Source organism: Eupeodes corollae, chromosome 2 (genome assembly GCF_945859685.1).
Source record: "Eupeodes corollae chromosome 2, idEupCoro1.1, whole genome shotgun sequence".
Lineage (NCBI taxonomy): Eukaryota > Metazoa > Arthropoda > Insecta > Diptera > Syrphidae > Eupeodes > Eupeodes corollae.
The window spans coordinates 78588918-78607278 of record NC_079148.1 but is presented as its reverse complement, the minus strand read 5'-3'; the positions used below and the strand labels follow the sequence as shown (position 1 = coordinate 78607278).

The 18361-nt window shown below is 33.2% G+C and overlaps 1 protein-coding gene and 1 long non-coding RNA gene across 2 annotated transcripts in view; one reads left to right on the top strand and one right to left on the bottom strand.

The window, feature by feature from the left end:
• Nucleotides 1-18361, top strand: part of LOC129947669 (rho guanine nucleotide exchange factor 10-like protein) — a 290921-nt gene that overhangs the window by 52938 nt on the left and 219622 nt on the right. The gene's annotated exons all lie outside the window — the stretch shown is intronic.
• LOC129947672 (uncharacterized) lies at nt 11926-13176 on the bottom strand. The gene is made up of 4 exons (XR_008781745.1): nt 12593-13176; nt 12327-12520; nt 12053-12262; nt 11926-11990 (listed from the first exon to the last, which is right to left on the bottom strand). It is a non-coding gene; the product is annotated as an uncharacterized LOC129947672 (long non-coding RNA).

The following is an 18361-nucleotide window of genomic DNA, read 5'->3' as shown; positions in this document are numbered from 1 at the left end:
TCATTCTTCCGCACATTTTTTACAATCTGGGAATAGGATTTATTTTCATTAATTAATTTATTTAAGTCGAAAGTAATTTTTACCAACTTTTAGTTATGTTTTGTAAGTGTTAAAAAGATAAAATTAGTTTCAAGCCAATATCTTAAAGCTTTGAAAAGATATTTGAGTCGAAAATCAATTTTTATCAACTTTTGAGTAATGTTTTTTCTAGGTTTTTATTTTTATAAAAAAATGTCAGTTCGATTTTTCTTAAAATGTTACCACATGTCAAAAACGTTATTCATCGCTGCACAAAATTGTGTTGGAGATAAAATCATTTTTGTTTGTAAAATTGTCAATGCAACAAATATTTTTTGATTTATAGAAAAAACAGTGAGTTGAATTTTTTTTACAAAAATATATTTGTTTGGTATCATGTTATAATATAAAATTTAATTCAAGTCGCTAGGGGTATTGGTCCGTGAGATATTTTGGGTTAGGCAAAATTTTGAAATTTTTTAAATTGCTTTGTTAAAAAATAACAACCCACTCAATTTTTTTGAGAGTCGTTTCTGCATCTTTCTGAAATATTATCTATACAAAAAAATGTATTTGAAGTCGGACGTACACACGCACGCACAGGCATATCTCTAAAAATCTTTTATTTTGACTCTAGCAACCTTTAAATGACGATTAATGTCAAAATTTTCAATTCGACGAAAATCGGATTGATTCCAATAACTTCCTATGGGAAGTTAAAAAGTGAGTATAAGCCCTGGTGTACCAATCTATCGTTAATTTTTGAATTAAATGTTTATAAAACGTATCTAATGGTACGCACTTATATATAAAATATGTGTATAAATAGTATTTAATGAAATAATGATTAAGCGGTCAGTTTTAGACTTAGGATGGGTTCATAAGCAATTTCTAATGTATCATATTCAGCATCTATTTAATAAAGTCTTACAGTGCTATCAATTTTTTTGTTACCCATTTTTAAAGATAAAACACTGAATTGAAGAAAGGTAGACAGATCTAAAAACTAATTTTTAAGCTTATAACTTATTTTCGTTATCCTTGTTTTTTGCCTTTGCAAGGCGATTTGTTATAATACTACTGGGTTTACTATATTTTGGATAAGCTACTTGTTTAATTTAAAATCATTATATTTTAATGCCTACATTGAAGTTGCTTCCAACATTTCTACGTGTTGCTTGTCAGTTTGCTTTCATGATAAGTTTAGAAATTATTTCTTTTAGTATTTTTGAATAGTCAATTGGATCTTTCAACAAAAGTCATTTGATCCAATTACTATTGTGCCAACAATTCAAGCATATACATTCATATCCTGTTGTTGACAAGCCCAATGCACAGCACATCAGGCATCGTACTAGAGAAAGATATGCCTTTCCTGATTCATGAATCATCAAATAAACTACCTCCTGATATAGCATATTTTGTACATTTTTACACATATACATATAAATATTTTGTATATGTATATTTATCTTCTCTGCACAATGCGTCTAACCTGCCAAGTTGTGTGCAGCAAACCAAAGAAGATGAAGAGACTGAATCAACATACACTTCCAATATACCTACTCTACTCATCTCGTACCTCACTATACCAGCATCAGCTGTACTCTGCAAATTCAAAGCTTTAGCCACCAGCTTCACCACCCATCACTCAACAAGTTTGCACTTGGAATCAAAAAGTACTTAACACTCACACACCATGAAGATGACCTGGCACGATGTTAAGGCACGAGGACGATACAGTCAAGAATAAGCATTCCCCATTACATAGGCCAAAGTTGAACTTCGTTGTTCGCCTAGAAAGCCTGATATAGTATAAAGTGTATGAAAAGGATTGGATGGGATGAGTTTTAGTATTCACCTTCCACCTAAACTGAACTGAACTGAACTGAACCAAACCCAGATAGTGAATATGATGGTTTAAACGAAATGGGTACAATGTTGCCAACTTGAGTTCTTAATTTTCAAGAATTAATTCAAACAACTTCCACCTGCCAAGTTAAAGGCTAGAGGTGCACCTACTTTGTATAACAGAGTATCAATTTGTGTGCAAGAATTCATTTGACATGGCTTAAAAGCCTGACTGACAATTATAAATTTGGAGTGATTTAACCCAATTTTCTGTAAATAAGTAATGAGTAATGTAGTACCCGTGGCATGATGGTTAGTGCGTTGGACTGTCATGCAAGGGGTCTTTGTTTCAATCCCTGCCTGTACCACCTTAATTAAAAAAATTTAATTTTCGCGGGCACTGCCGCTTGCGAGGAATTGACAAATCCTTCAAGAGTAATTCTTGTCATGAAAAAGTGCTTTCTCAAACCAGCCGTTCGGATTCGGCCTAAAATTGTAGGTCCCTTCCGTTCCTGACAACAGTACTCGCACACAGGAATGGTTGAGAGTTGTAAGTCACTAGGCCTTAGTTCACAACGGACTATTGCGCCACCCAATTTATAAGTAATGAGAAATTAGAAAAAAGAATCAGGCTAAGAAATTTAAACTAACAAAAGAAATACCAGTTTACAGTTTTGAAAAAAATAAGAATAAAATGAGTTATTACAGTTTTTATCTGCCAAACCGTTTTTGAACTTAAATGATTCGTGGATCTTAGAAACAAACTATGGGTGTTCAAATAAAATGCGAGCAGTACAAGTACAATTGGTTGCTACTATCTTTCTGCATCGCATGAGACCTGTCCTTTCGGAATTCCTACAATACCTTAAAGTAGATAAACATCCTTAAACCACACATTGGCTTCAGTACTAAAGTATAGCTCTTCAACGACGTAGGTTGGCAATATAGTGGTTCCATCTTCCACACATGATGTGGGTAAAACTTTCCAGTGACGTGCAGAGATTTACTACAAATTTTAAGTACACATACTCATTGTTATATGGACTGCACTGCATTCTATATTCAGAGTGTACAGATGAAAGCAGACGATGACTATGGCCATGCTTACGACCGACGAACAAACAGACGCACCGACGCGACTACGTCGATGACGACAACGACGACGTCGAACGGAAAAACAGACAGACCAAGTTAATGTGGATTCAATCGAATTCGAGCGAAATGCGAGTGGTTCTTGAAGATTAATGGCAACTGATATCTGAGTCGAAGGTGCTTGTATTTTATGTCAGTTGATATATTGTATGTGCACGGAAGGGTGTTCATATATCAAAGGGGGCTACGATAAAACAACAGCTTACCACTTAATGCTTTAGGTTTTACTCTTATACTCTCTTGATGATGGTGTTGCAGTTGCTTTGGTCGGTCGGTTGGTTGGTTGGTTGGTCTTGAGATAGAAGTTTTGTTGGGTGCGGGTATACTTTCAATACTATATTATGTGGTATCGTGGTAATGGCCTAAGGAATATTGAAGGTGGCAAAATAGAATTCAAAAAGTTCTGTTCAAATCAGGCTTTCCTGTAATGGGCTAGAAGCACTAACATAATGTGCGTGTTATGGGGCAAGGAATTTTTCTTGCATTACATTGATCTCGATGGGATGATTCAGGGGTATTCGTATGTGCCTATACTATGTATATATAGATGAAAGTGTAGAAATAAGAAGTACCTACACATGACACACTTTAAATTGATGGGAAGAGTGTTTTTTAAATGGGAAAATATTGCTTTTTCATCAATAGGGTCTTAGAATACATGTTGATTGTAGATTGATCCTTATTTCAAAACAAAATGAGAAAAGGAATGTTTAAATGTTTGAACTCAATTCATTTTTGAAAATTTGGTATATAATATATAATTTTCAACACATCATTTTGAAAGATTTAAATGCCACTTAAATAAAAAAAATTGTATATTAGAACAAATATCGGCCAACAAAATATGGAAAAAAATACAGGAAAATTTGAATTTGCTTTGACTCTTTTCAAAATACACTTAAATATATGTATTTATGTTTTTGTTTTTAATGTTTTTTTTTTAAAACTTAAAAAAACTAACTTGTAAAGCAATCTATTAAATTTTGTATTCGAAATGATGTTTACTTCTGAAACCTTAAACAGGTATATTGAAAGCAAGAGTTCATGACTGGTACACATTGTTTAAAAGGGTCGTCGTCGTCGAAAGAATTGACGACCATGCACTAACAAAGATGAACATTAACATCACTGATCAGCTAGTGGAAGACTCCAGTCAAAACTTTTTTATTAATAAAATCTAAATCGTTGGCAAAAACCATCCCACATTTCACATGACATGAACATGACCAAAATCGTTGCGCGACCACCATATTCTTAGCACAATATGACTTCTGACTATTTTCCTAACTAAACAGGCCACGGATTTATAAACAAAGTTCTCACTACAAATTTTGTTTAAATATGAAGGAATTAACAATAGAACTATCAGCTTTCGTATATTATTGATCAGGTGGAAATAATCTGTTTTTCTTTAAAATTCGTCCTTTATTTCTAATTCAATGTGAGCAATTACTTATTCTATAAATTTGTTTAGATTTAAGAGATCGTTTTTGAGCACAGTATTGAAGAAAATCAACGACTGCAAAAATACTTTGCCTTGGTACATATAAATTGATTTTTAGGAGTTCCCGCAAGACAATAATACTAAAAGCTTATTTCAAACTTGTTGCAAAAATAATTTGTTTTTAGTACTTATAAAAATGGAGTTACATTTTATTTGTTTTCTAATTGTCGAATTGAAAATTTTGACATTTCTCGACGTTTCAAGGTCCCTAGAGTCAAAATAAAAGATTTTTGGAAAGATTTCCGTGTGTACATACGTTCGTACGTAGCGAGGTTTGTTTCGTCGTTTATAGCTCAAGAACCAAAATATATTTGCTCGTACAGATAATAGGTCAGAAAGATGTAGAAAGGGCTCTCAAAAACATTGCGTGAGTGTTTTTTTACCATAGCAGTTTAACAAAAGGTAAACATTTTAGCTAACCCAAAATATATTACGAACAAATGATGCTAGAGACTTGAATTTAATTTTATGTTATATATTGTAACTGACCAAACAAGTATATTTTATCTAAAATCCAATTAACGATTTTTTTATAAATCAAACAAACTGAAAAATCAAATTTGTCACCTCGAACATTTTACGAATAAAAAAGGGTTTTATCACGAAAACAATTTTGTGCAACGAAGAATAACGTTTTTGTTATAACGTCAAATTTTGAGAAAAATCGAATTGACAGTTTTTGTTATAAAAAATAAAAACCTAAAAAAAACATTACTCAAAGTTGTTAAAATTTTAATTTCAAATGAAATATCCTTTCAAAAATTTGAGATTATGGTTTCAACTTATTTAAATTTATAAAAAATATTGTTTTCAACGTTCAGTAAAATTTTGAGAAAAATATAATTGACTATCTTTTAAAAAAAATTAAAAACCTAAAAAAATAATAAAAGTTCGTAAATATTGATTTCTACTTAAATATCCTTGCAAAAATTTGAGATATTGGCTTAAAACTAATTTCATCTTTTAAAAAAGATAACCATTTGTCAACATTCAGTAACATTTTGAGAAATAATAAACTGACAGTTTTTCTTAAAAAACTAAAAACCTAAAAAAAAATTTATAAAATTTGGTAAAAATATATTTTTCAAATTAATTTTTTTTTATTAAAACTATTGTTTTCAATATTCAGTTATAATTATTATAAAAATCTAGTAGTCGATTTTTTTTTATAAAAAATTAAAATCTACAATAAATAGTAAACAAAATTGGTAAAAACTGATGTTCGGTTCTCGATATATCGTGAATAATAAAAAACATTGGCTTCGAATTATTTCCATTCATTCAATTTTCATTTGTTTATATTGGAAATAAAAGCTACTTATATTAGTACAAATTAGTTTTCAAATAAAATCTCTTTAACTAAAAAAGATTTTGAAATTAAACTCTTTTATTATTTGAAAAATAGAACCCGTATCGTGATGGCTAGTGCGTTAGACTGTCTTGCAAGGGGTCTTGGGTTCAATCCCTGGATTTGCAACCTAAAATTTTTCACGGGTACTGCCTCTTGCAAGGAATTGACAAATCCTCCAAGAATAATTCTTGTCGTTCGGATTCGGCATATAAACTGTAGGTCCCTTCCATCTCTGAAAACATTACTCACACGCCCTGGTTCTTTATGGACTGTTGCTTTACCTAATTTATTTATTTATTATATGCAAAATATTGTTTGAAATTTTAATTTTTTTTAGTATAATTTAACTGATAACTTTTTTTACAAAATACGAAAACCTATAAACCTTTTAAGTAAAACAAATCGACAGAAGGGAAGGGAAATTATCAGTGTGGGTCGCATCCTAGCCTATTTTGTATTTAATAATTTTGTCCGAAAAAAAAGATATAGAGCTTCGGTTGCCATTCGAACATGAATTAATATATTAAATAAAACCCATCTTACAGCGTTTTCTCAACTTCTTTGACAGTTTTGTAAAATAGAAGTGGGCTTGAAATTAGATGAAATCTATGTTATTTTAAAGGTATTTTCCAGACTTACAAAAAAAAAACAACGTTAGCCAGTGTTTGATTTTGACCTAACAAATAAGCAACTTCGAAGTTAATTTAAACTGAAAAGAGTTTGTTTGTTCAAAGTGAGTCACATTGAATCTTTGGTAGGTAAAATAAATAGCTGATTCTTATTGATGAGCGCCATTGAATAAAAACTTCTGAAATTTTCTTAAGAAAATTAACCCACTGTGAACAAATTATAGCCAATTGTGTTAACCAACTATTTTTATTTTGTATGTTTTATAATAATTCCAAAAACGAAACATAGTATATGTATGTATGAGTATATTTACCATTTTTTTTTTAAATTATAAACGATACATTTTTGTACTTTTATTGCAATGAAAATTGTTCCTACATAATGTCTTTGTTTTTGACATTGAAATATTTTGCACTGACTTATTTCTTTCTTCATTCTGCTTGATCATAATAATATAATGATATTATTTTCAATATTTATTATTAAAATGCAATCAGAGTAGGTATTGTATTTTAAGTCAACTATAGTTTATTTGTAATAAGTTCTAGGTTGAAGTAAGGTTTAAATAAGGATCGGGTTAGATTGTAGAATATTGAAATTAAATTTAAATATTTTGAAATTAAAGATAAGAAGGCTAGTACTAAAATTTTAATAAAAGAACTACTCAAATTTAATACAGAATTATGTTATAGAATTATTATATTATAGAAAAAATTTAAAAATTGAAAATATTGAAAACTAATTTTTCGAGTATTGTATACAGCTGTAATACCGTGTGGAAATATTTTCTTATTGCAAGAAAAATACTCATTTGTTTTAAATATCCCTTTTGGACCACTTCTGCAGACTGTATAACGGCGATGAAGAACTGAATTCCGCTGTCAGGCAGGATGACCCATTCGATATAGACGACGAAAGCCAACAATCCCGTCCTCCCGACTTATACGAAGCAAAGATTGCAATAATTATGTTGAAGTCTAATAAAGCCGCTGGAGCAGATGGCTTGAATGCCGAGCTCTTTAAAGCAGCTGGGGATAAGATGGTTAGGTGCGTGCACCAACTTATCTGTAAGATATGGTAGGAAGAAAACATGCCGGATGAATGGAACCTCAGTATTGTTTGCCCGATCCTGAAAAAAGGAGACCCTCTAGACTGCACCAACTATAGAGGAATAAGTCTACTTAACATCGCCTATAAAATCTTCTCTGCCGTAATATGTGAACGTCAAAAGCCCATCGTCAACAAACTGATAGGTCCTTATCAGTGTGGTTATAGACCAGGAAAGTCCACAGTTGATCAAATATTCACATTACGGCAGATCCTGGAAAAAACTCAAGAACACCAAATCGACACCCACCATTTTTTCATCGATTTCAAGGCCGCATATGGCAGCATCTACAGGGACGAGCCATGTCTAGTTTTGGCATCCCTGCCAAACTCATCCGTCTGTGCAGTATGACCATGGAGAATTCACGCTGCTCCATAAAGGTTGGAAACAACTTAACAGAACCTTTTGATGTCAAAAAAGGTTTTAGTCAAGGTGATGCCCTGTCATGCGATTTTTTTAACATCGTGCTTGAAAGAATAGTGCAGAGCTCACAAGTCAACACTAGAGGCACTATCTTTCAAAAGTCTGTCCAATTACTGGCATATGCTGATGACATTGACATAATCGGAAGAACTCAGCGTGATGTCAATGGGGCTTTTGTGAGTATTGAGGCAGAGGCGGCAAAAATGGGTTTAACGGTTAATGAGGGCAAAACAAAGTACATGCTGTCGTCTAGAAAGGACATACAACACCGACGTTTTGGTCAAAACGTCACAATCGACAGACGTAACTTTGAGGTAGTCAAGGACTTCGTCTACCTAGGCTCCGCTGTAAACGCAGAAAACAACACCAGCGCTGAGATCAAACGCAGAATAACTCTTGCTAACCGCTGTTTCTTTGGACTAAGAAAGCAATTGAGTGGTAAAGTCCTCTCTCGAGGTACCAAAGTGTTGCTATATAAGACCCTTATCATCCCCGTCCTGCTATACGGTGCAGAAGCATGAACCATGACAAAAGCGGATGAAAGCACCTTGGGTCGCTTCGAGAGAAAAGTTCTTCGTGTGATCTACGGTCCCGTATGCATCGAAGGGGAGTGGAGGAGAAGATGGAACGACGAACTGTACGGGCTGTACAGCGACATAGGCTTAGCCAGAAGAGTAAAAGTCCAACGACTAAGATGGCTGGGTCACGTAGAGCGCATGGAAACCAATGCTCCGGCGCGGAAAGTCTTCGAATCCGCACCCACAGGACAGCGCAGTAGATTAAGACCGCGGATCAGGTGGCGCGCACAAGTGGAAGGTGACCTCACCCAACTTGGAGCGCGAAACTGGAGACATCTAGCTAGGGACCGAGCTAGATGGAGAAGTTTGTTGGGTGAGGCCCTAGTTCACACAGGACTGTAGCGCCACCTTAAGTATGTAAGTTTGGTAACCTTATCTTACTCAAGTAAGACATAAAATGTATTTATCCACATCTTTTGTATTTTACATACAATTTAATTTAAAATAATTCTCACAATTTCAAATTATTCTCATTTATTGGTATACTTACTAGCTTGTCAAACGTTATCTTTCTCTTTCATGTTCATAATAAAGCTACTCACTAAGTAACGAAACGTCCACAGCAAATGTGCTAGGAAAACTCATGACCATCAATAACATAGTAACAAACAAAAATTGAGTATACGCCCAGTGCACATTTTTTGATAACACTACTAGAAACAATAAAATCTCAGCATTAATTGATGACCTTTTGAGTCAACAAACCGTTTTTTGAGCGTTATTTCAAACAGTTGATTTTCCATTACTTAGTTGCATGAGCTATAGCATTAATTTGCACTTTTTCAAACTAATCCTTCATTTAACTAAAACAATATATTTTGAAACCAAAATAGCAGAATAGTTTTTTAGCATCGTATATAAAAATGGACATCACAGTTTTGGTATTCAATAGATTTGCCGACTAATTAATAACAATTAAAAAATATTTTGAAAATACTTTGAATAGGAATATACAATTCAGTATCTGTGGTGTATCTCGTTTGGGAGTGCCGTATAGAGAGTCAAAAGTCACAATCAGTCTTTTTGGAATCAACTCATCCATCCTTTATATGTTTAATTGCACGTTTCTAGACTCTTTACCTCTACGAGTACGAGTAAATACATACATATGCATGTACAAAGTTACTCAAAGAAATCGTTAAACAAAAAACTTAATGTAGAAATGCAAATAAATGAAACTATATAGAGAAAAACAGATACAAGGCGAAGGCGCACATCCAGATCCAGAGCCATCAGTTGTTGAATAAGTTGAAAGGCAACAGAGCCAATTAAGGCATGTTAAGTGGCTTTCCCTTTCGACGTCATCGTGTCGTCTTCATTTGCCGCCAGCGCTTGCAGCTTGCAACCTACCAACGACTGATGGCCGACGACGATGACGATGACGACGACGACGACGACGAGCAACGTATAAAAACGACACGACTACGATGATGATGGTATAGCGCTTTGTAAATCCCTTTTTGTTTTTTTCTTCCTTTTGGTTTAATGTAGTATTTTTAAATACTATGGGTACTAAATATATCTTCTTTTCTTCTTCTCCTCCTCGTCTGAGTCTTTGATTTTCAAAGGAAGATTCATCTTTCCTTTGAGGGAAAATCTTCTTTATTTTTCGTCCTATATCCATATACAAGAGTATATATTGCATTATGTCCCCTCGATGCTCTTAGTTCCAATAAAAAGATATAAGCCATTGGCTTATATCGTTCACATAGAACGTGAGTATAGGAACATGAACACATATGTAGGTATTTATTAGTTATCCTTTGCTTAGCTCTTTGAACGTCATTATTATCTACATACCCGTCGTCATTGTCATCAACCATCCAGATTCAGATTCAGTTTCCATACCCAACATAGGGAAAATTTAACTTTTCGCGATGCATTCGTATAACAATAATAATTCAAGTGGAGAGGGTGTTGATGTTTTAGGGCAAAATTTAAGACTACATAGTACGCAGATATTGCATAAGGCGCAGAGGGGAAGTCTTATGAAATCTCTCTTTCATTTTTAGCACTTATCTAACTTAACCTGTTTGAGGACGAGAAACTTGGGTATCTTTGGAAATCTACCCGAACGAAATGTAATATAGAATATAATGTGGTTGATGGCACTGATGGCACGATGGTACAATAGCGTATAGTAGGACAAAAGACAGCAAATGTTGAGAGAATACCAATGAGCAACGATTTTTTGAACATTAAACATCATCAATAGTACACAATTTTGTTTTAAGCTATGGCCGTTCCTTTTTGTTTCGTTTTTAGTTTCACTCAAAAAAAAACGGGATTTGAACATATTCATGATGCGAACTACCATCACTCCAACATAACCGTCAATATGAATAAATCCTAAAGTATTTACAAATTTCTTAACCTCAAAACACATAACACCGTTCAACACATTTTTGAAATTGTGCATAGTTACATTGCCATTTTAAAATCCTCACCAAACACTTTCACTTTAAAGATGGAAGGGTTTTTCAGTCTTGGATTTTCCAAGGCAAAAATGTGACCATTAAGGCCGCCTACCAGGTAAATATGGAACTTATCACTGCAGATAGTTTTTCAATCAAAATTCCAAGCATTTTAAGGAGTTCTTGTAAAAACTGAATTCTAGAAGCTTAAAGACATAATTTTTGTTTGTGGAATGCCTAATTCGAAAGGTAGACGAGTCCAGTTTACAAGACTAAAGCAATTCAAACAGCACAAAATTTTCCATAATTTCTAGTGCGTAGGACTGCCGTCCCAGAGGTATTGGGTTCCATCCCTGCCTGTGCAAACTTAACTTTGTTGAGAGTTAATTTCTCTAGCGAGTGCTGAAAGTGCCTTCTCTCTCAGCCTTTCGGATTCTTCATACGAATTGTAGGTCCCCTCCATCCCTGACATTACTCTCACATAGGAATCGTCAAAATATGAAGTCACTAGGCTCTGATTCTCTCCGAGCTGTTGCGTCACCTCATTAACATATTTATAATTATTCAAAAGTGTTTTGATTTTTGATCAATTTAAAATGTAAAAGTTCAGTCCTTTGTATAGTTCCATTTTTTCTAGCGGGTCTTCCTATTCTTCTTATCTTATGCCAAGAAATGACATGGCTAATATAAAAAGCCTTTGTAATTGAAAGCAAAATTTATAATTCAGTGATAAATTACATAGTTTATTTGACTGATATTGCTGACATCTTTGTTTCATACACATTATGGACATATGTATATTAATTAAAAACAAAGTTCACTATATATTGATTTTAAATCTGAGAAGTCTTTTATAATCAACTGTCTTGTTATGCTTCGATACTACGGTATTATACAATTTGTTCAATCAAAAGTTCATATTGGACCATAGTACTTAGTCCAGAGGTTTGCATACAGCTACCTAGAAGAGTAGTTAAAGAACTGGGAAATGTTAACAAAAATAACAAACAGAAGAAAAAGAACCTGAAGATGCTAAAGAAGTCACATCCCTGTCAAGGGTGAATATCGCGTTCGTGCTGAACAAAGTCATGTGGTTCGCGATGGGTGCACTGGGGAGCTAATAGAATACGAAATGCAAATGAAGCAGCTTCCCTCTTCAGTTGCTGCTGCTGCGAATGCCGCTAGCAACAGTCACAACCAGGTCCGATGCTGATGCCGGTCCCGATGCCACGGCTGCACCAAGAGTTGGCTAGGCTATAAGACTGTATACCTATAGATTTGTGTTATATGTTTTTACCTTCTCTATTTCAAAACAGGATGGTGGGAATTGCATAGAGACTAAGGGAACTTTCGCTGATGCACTCTTAAAGTTCTTTTCTCGAATATGTATATATAAAAAGGAGGTACATCTGATGATGATGAGGGCATGTGTACAGATACCTTTGGTTCATTGGGGAAATCCACGGGACAGATGGGTCTCATAGCTTCTAGCTAGCACACATGAAAAAGCAAAAAAAGCAATTGCCACTTATAATCACAAAATATAGGAAAAGCTGTACTTACCTACTTGCTTTTTGAATAAAAATGTTCAAACCTTTTGTTATAATTCGCTACTGGTTTTGGTTTGGTTAGGTTATACTATAAATTAAGGATACTAGTAGTCTCAATATCCCTTTACGTAAGGCTTTGCTTGGTTAAAGGTTAAGGATGTCGCTATTGGTGGTAGTGAAAAATATAAAGACTGTTATGGGATTAAAAATAAAAAAGTATAAATATGATGAAGATATTATAAATGTCGTTTGTTCCAAAAAATCGACAAAAACATTTCAACTAGAAAAGACTTACTATACGTGCATGTGTCTACATAATATAGTAACATAGTGAAGACAACACGAGAAGCTTTTTTCGTTTTTGTTTCGTTCTTGCAACGCCAACGGTCCATGTGCTTGAGGGGTTTTATTTCGATTATAAATCATGATTGCAGTTAAAAGATGACTTGAATTTTCAATTTTATTGAAGTTGAAGCTTTATCATGTGACCTTATTTAAGAACTCTTCATAAAGATTGCATTTAAGATTTACTTTTCAATGAATATTTCTTAAGTTATCTAAAATATTGAAGTTATAGCAATTTTTAAAGAATATAAAAATGTTGCCTTATAGAATTAATTTATGTATGCTTACCTCGTACATATGTAAGTGTTGCCAGTAAAGTGATTTTAATAATATCATTTTATCCTTGTTCGAATAGCAGGATAAATATTTAAGAAACCGATGGTAAAAAAATAAACTAATAGTTACTAGAGGGAAATGTTTAACCTTTTTGAGACTTAAATAAGACTAAGACTAAGACTAAGACTAAGACTAAGACTAAGACTAAGACTAAGACTAAGACTAAGACTAAGACTAAGACTAAGACTAAGACTTAGACTAAGACTAAGACTAAGACTAAGACTAAGACTAAGACTAAGACTAAGACTAAGACTAAGACTAAGACTAAGACTAAGACTAAGACTAAGACTAAGACTAAGACTAAGACTAAGACTAAGACTAAGACTAAGACTAAGACTAAGACTAAGACTAAGACTAAGACTAAGACTAAGACTAAGACTAAGACTAAGACTAAGACTAAGACTTAGACTAAGACTAAGACTAAGACTAAGACTAAGACTAAGACTAAGAATAAGACTAAGACTAAGACTAAGACTAAGACTAAGACTAAGACTAAGACTAAGACTAAGACTAAGACTAAGACTAAGACTAAGACTAAGACTAAGACTAAGACTAAGACTAAGACTAAGACTAAGACTAAGACTAAGACTAAGACTAAGACTAAGACTAAGACTAAGACTAAGACTAAGACTAAGACTAAGACTAAGACTAAGACTAAGACTAAGACTAAGACTAAGACTAAGACTAAGACTAAGACTAAGACTAAGACTAAGACTAAGACTAAGACTAAGACTAAGACTAAGACTAAGACTAAGACTAAGACTAAGACTAAGACTAAGACTAAGACTAAGACTAAGACTAAGACTAAGACTAAGACTAAGACTAAGACTAAGACTAAGACTAAGACTAAGACTAAGACTAAGACTAAGACTAAGACTAAGACTAAGACTAAGACTAAGACTAAGACTAAGACTAAGACTAAGACTAAGACTAAGACTAAGACTAAGACTAAGACTAAGACTAAGACTAAGACTAAGACTAAGACTAAGACTAAGACTAAGACTAAGACTAAGACTAAGACTAAGACTAAGACTAAGACTAAGACTAAGACTAAGACTAAGACTAAGACTAAGACTAAGACTAAGACTAAGACTAAGACTAAGACTAAGACTAAGACTAAGACTAAGACTAAGACTAAGACTAAGACTAAGACTAAGACTAAGACTAAGACTAAGACTAAGACTAAGACTAAGACTAAGACTAAGACTAAGACTAAGACTAAGACTAAGACTAAGACTAAGACTAAGACTAAGACTAAGACTAAGACTAAGACTAAGACTAAGACTAAGACTAAGACTAAGACTAAGACTAAGACTAAGACTAAGACTAAGACTAAGACTAAGACTAAGACTAAGACTAAGACTAAGACTAAGACTAAGACTAAGACTAAGACTAAGACTAAGACTAAGACTAAGACTAAGACTAAGACTAAGACTAAGACTAAGACTAAGACTAAGACTAAGACTAAGACTAAGACTAAGACTAAGACTAAGACTAAGACTAAGACTAAGACTAAGACTAAGACTAAGACTAAGACTAAGACTAAGACTAAGACTAAGACTAAGACTAAGACTAAGACTAAGACTAAGACTAAGACTAAGACTAAGACTAAGACTAAGACTAAGACTAAGACTAAGACTAAGACTAAGACTAAGACTAAGACTAAGACTAAGACTAAGACTAAGACTAAGACTAAGACTAAGACTAAGACTAAGACTAAGACTAAGACTAAGACTAAGACTAAGACTAAGACTAAGACTAAGACTAAGACTAAGACTAAGACTAAGACTAAGACTAAGACTAAGACTAAGACTAAGACTAAGACTAAGACTAAGACTAAGACTAAGACTAAGACTAAGACTAAGACTAAGACTAAGACTAAGACTAAGACTAAGACTAAGACTAAGACTAAGACTAAGACTAAGACTAAGACTAAGACTAAGACTAAGACTAAGACTAAGACTAAGACTAAGACTAAGACTAAGACTAAGACTAAGACTAAGACTAAGACTAAGACTAAGACTAAGACTAAGACTAAGACTAAGACTAAGACTAAGACTAAGACTAAGACTAAGACTAAGACTAAGACTAAGACTAAGACTAAGACTAAGACTAAGACTAAGACTAAGACTAAGACTAAGACTAAGACTAAGACTAAGACTAAGACTAAGACTAAGACTAAGACTAAGACTAAGACTAAGACTAAGACTAAGACTAAGACTAAGACTAAGACTAAGACTAAGACTAAGACTAAGACTAAGACTAAGACTAAGACTAAGACTAAGACTAAGACTAAGACTAAGACTAAGACTAAGACTAAGACTAAGACTAAGACTAAGACTAAGACTAAGACTAAGACTAAGACTAAGACTAAGACTAAGACTAAGACTAAGACTAAGACTAAGACTAAGACTAAGACTAAGACTAAGACTAAGACTAAGACTAAGACTAAGACTAAGACTAAGACTATATGCGAGTAATGTTGTCAGGAATGCAGGGGTCCCACAATTTATTTTCGAATCCACACGGCTAATTTGAGAAAGCACTTTTTAATGACAAGAATTACTCATGGAGGATTTGTCAGTTCCTCGCAAGATGCAGTACCTGTGAAAAAAGTAAGGTGACACAGGCAGGGATTGAACCAAAGACCCAAGAACTAACATCTTTTAATTTTTGAGATTTAGAAAATTTATTACAATTTGTTTGTTATATTTTATATTTACTAAATATATTAAATCCTAACTATAAGTTTAAGTTTACTTTAATCCAAACTTAAAATAACAAAATTTCAACTTCTTATGGGATACAAATTTATTTTAAAGCTAGAAAATTTAAGATTGACATTTTTGCAGTCAACGAGTGTTTAATTTACTGATTAATTGATTAATGAAACTGTTAGCACCATAGTTCGATCTGCTAAGATAGTTCTTGATCATAATTTTCTTCTTAAGCTAGTTTTAATGACTAAGTTGACTCCCCTGAGGTATGCGAGAATTGGCTTTCAATTGAAGTGAAGAGTTACTTCTGAACATGGCGCTATAACATATATCCTTACAGTATGACGAAATCCACGAAACGGTCGATAAGTCCAATTTTACATAAGAATTTCATGACTTAATTTGTCAAATTCTTTACTGAAGTCAGTAAAAATGCAATCGACTTGAAAGAGTGTTTCGAACACATTGAAACAAAAGGGGAGCATTGTAATAAATTAGGAATCGTAATTTTTTTTTCACAAACCCGTATCACTTATAACAGAAGAATAATTGAATTGAATTGAATAGGACGATAAATCGCAACTAGGTTTGTAAAACTTTTCTTATGGACTGGCATTAAGAATGAATATTTCCAAAGTGCTTGAATTAATAAAAAATGATGCATCCCTTTGTACTCAATTAAGTTCACCTGAATTATACAAGTATAGATGTCACTAGTAGAAAACTTCTGTGTACGTAGAAAGTAGCTGTTTTATAGCCAAGGTCGTTTTTGACTATAGCCTCTATCCAGTTAATGCAAGAATTGTAGGTTGACATTTCCATTTACTCGTTATAACCATTAAAGCTATATAATATTGTTTTCCCATATATGCTGACACTATTAGACTTTTAGTGATTTAAATATTGTTAGCATGCGATCAAAGAAGTTCCTTTCGAATGCCGTGATAAAATTGCCTTTCAGATAAAATTTCAAATTTATTCAGGTCAAATTAAAATGCCTGTTCATTTTTTCTTTCAAAACAAATATAGTACATCTATACGATATCATATGCAAATACTTATGTATATGTACCGACATATGGGTATGTGTGGGGTTAAAAGTGAATTTCATGGAAACTTTTAAAACATGTTCGCTTAGTTAGTAGGTTTACGGAAAAGCAAAAAAAAAAAATAAAGTTTCATATTTCCTTCCTTTTTCTGGTAGGTATGATGGTGGCGTTGACGACAAGTGCTAATTTAATGGTCGAGTGAATTGCATACCATCATCAGAGAGGCATTTTGCTCTAATTGGATTTTGTCACTGGATCCTCGTTGAATCCAAAAAAAGATCCAGAGTTCTGTGTTTTTATTTTTGTAAAAGTATGTACCTACCTATATTTATACATATACATATGTATGTAAGTGCATATATAAAAATACATTTTCATAACTCTGCCAATTAGATTAGTATTATTTTTGTTTTTGTTATTTTTGCCTTTTTGCCATCTTCTTGGCTGCTGTTTGAAATGGTTAAAACATAAATTACATATTTATTTTAGTTCCAAGTGCTTTAGCTGCACTCTATACACTCGTACGGAAAGTATATTTGGTACATTTGTTAAAAAAAGCGTATATACTACATGGTTTTGGTTCGTGAAAGGAAATATAATTGAGTGTGTACATATCATTTGGAGAATCTGACAGGCCCGTAGTCGTATTAATTTTTAAAGCTATCCAATTTAAATGAAAATAGTTTAATAAGAATGAGTTTTATTAATTTTACCGGGAAAGTGTTGTTTGGAGCAAAACTAACTCAAACTACGGTTAAAATAGGCAACTTGGTTCATATGGTTTTCTTACATTTTTATTTTTTATTTTTACTTATTTATTCTTATTTTGAACTGTTTTCCAATTAAACTGATTTTTCTACTATTTCAAACCAAGGTAAAGGTTGATTTTTTAAAAGCTATAGGAAAGTTAAAAAAAGCACATACAATTCAAAAAAATGCATGAAATCATGAAATATTTGAATCCATAATACGGTCCATATTATTTAATCTTTGAAGATTATTACAGCAAATGGTAACATTGACTGCGCCTCATATGGTCCATCCGCTTAGTCCAATTTTGGTATACTCTTTTCAACATTTCGGCCGGGATCTCACGAATAAATCCTTCAATGTTGTCTTCCAATACGTCAATTGACCAATTGACCGGTCCCGAGCGTCCATTACTGCGCGTGCTGTGTGGAATGTCGAACCGTATTGTTGAAAACACACGTCATGCAAAGCCAAGTTGCAAAAAAAGTTGGATATCATCTCACGGTAGCGCTCACCATTCACAGTTACATTACGGTTCGCATCATCTTTGAAGAAGTACGTCCCAATGATGCTACAATAAACCGC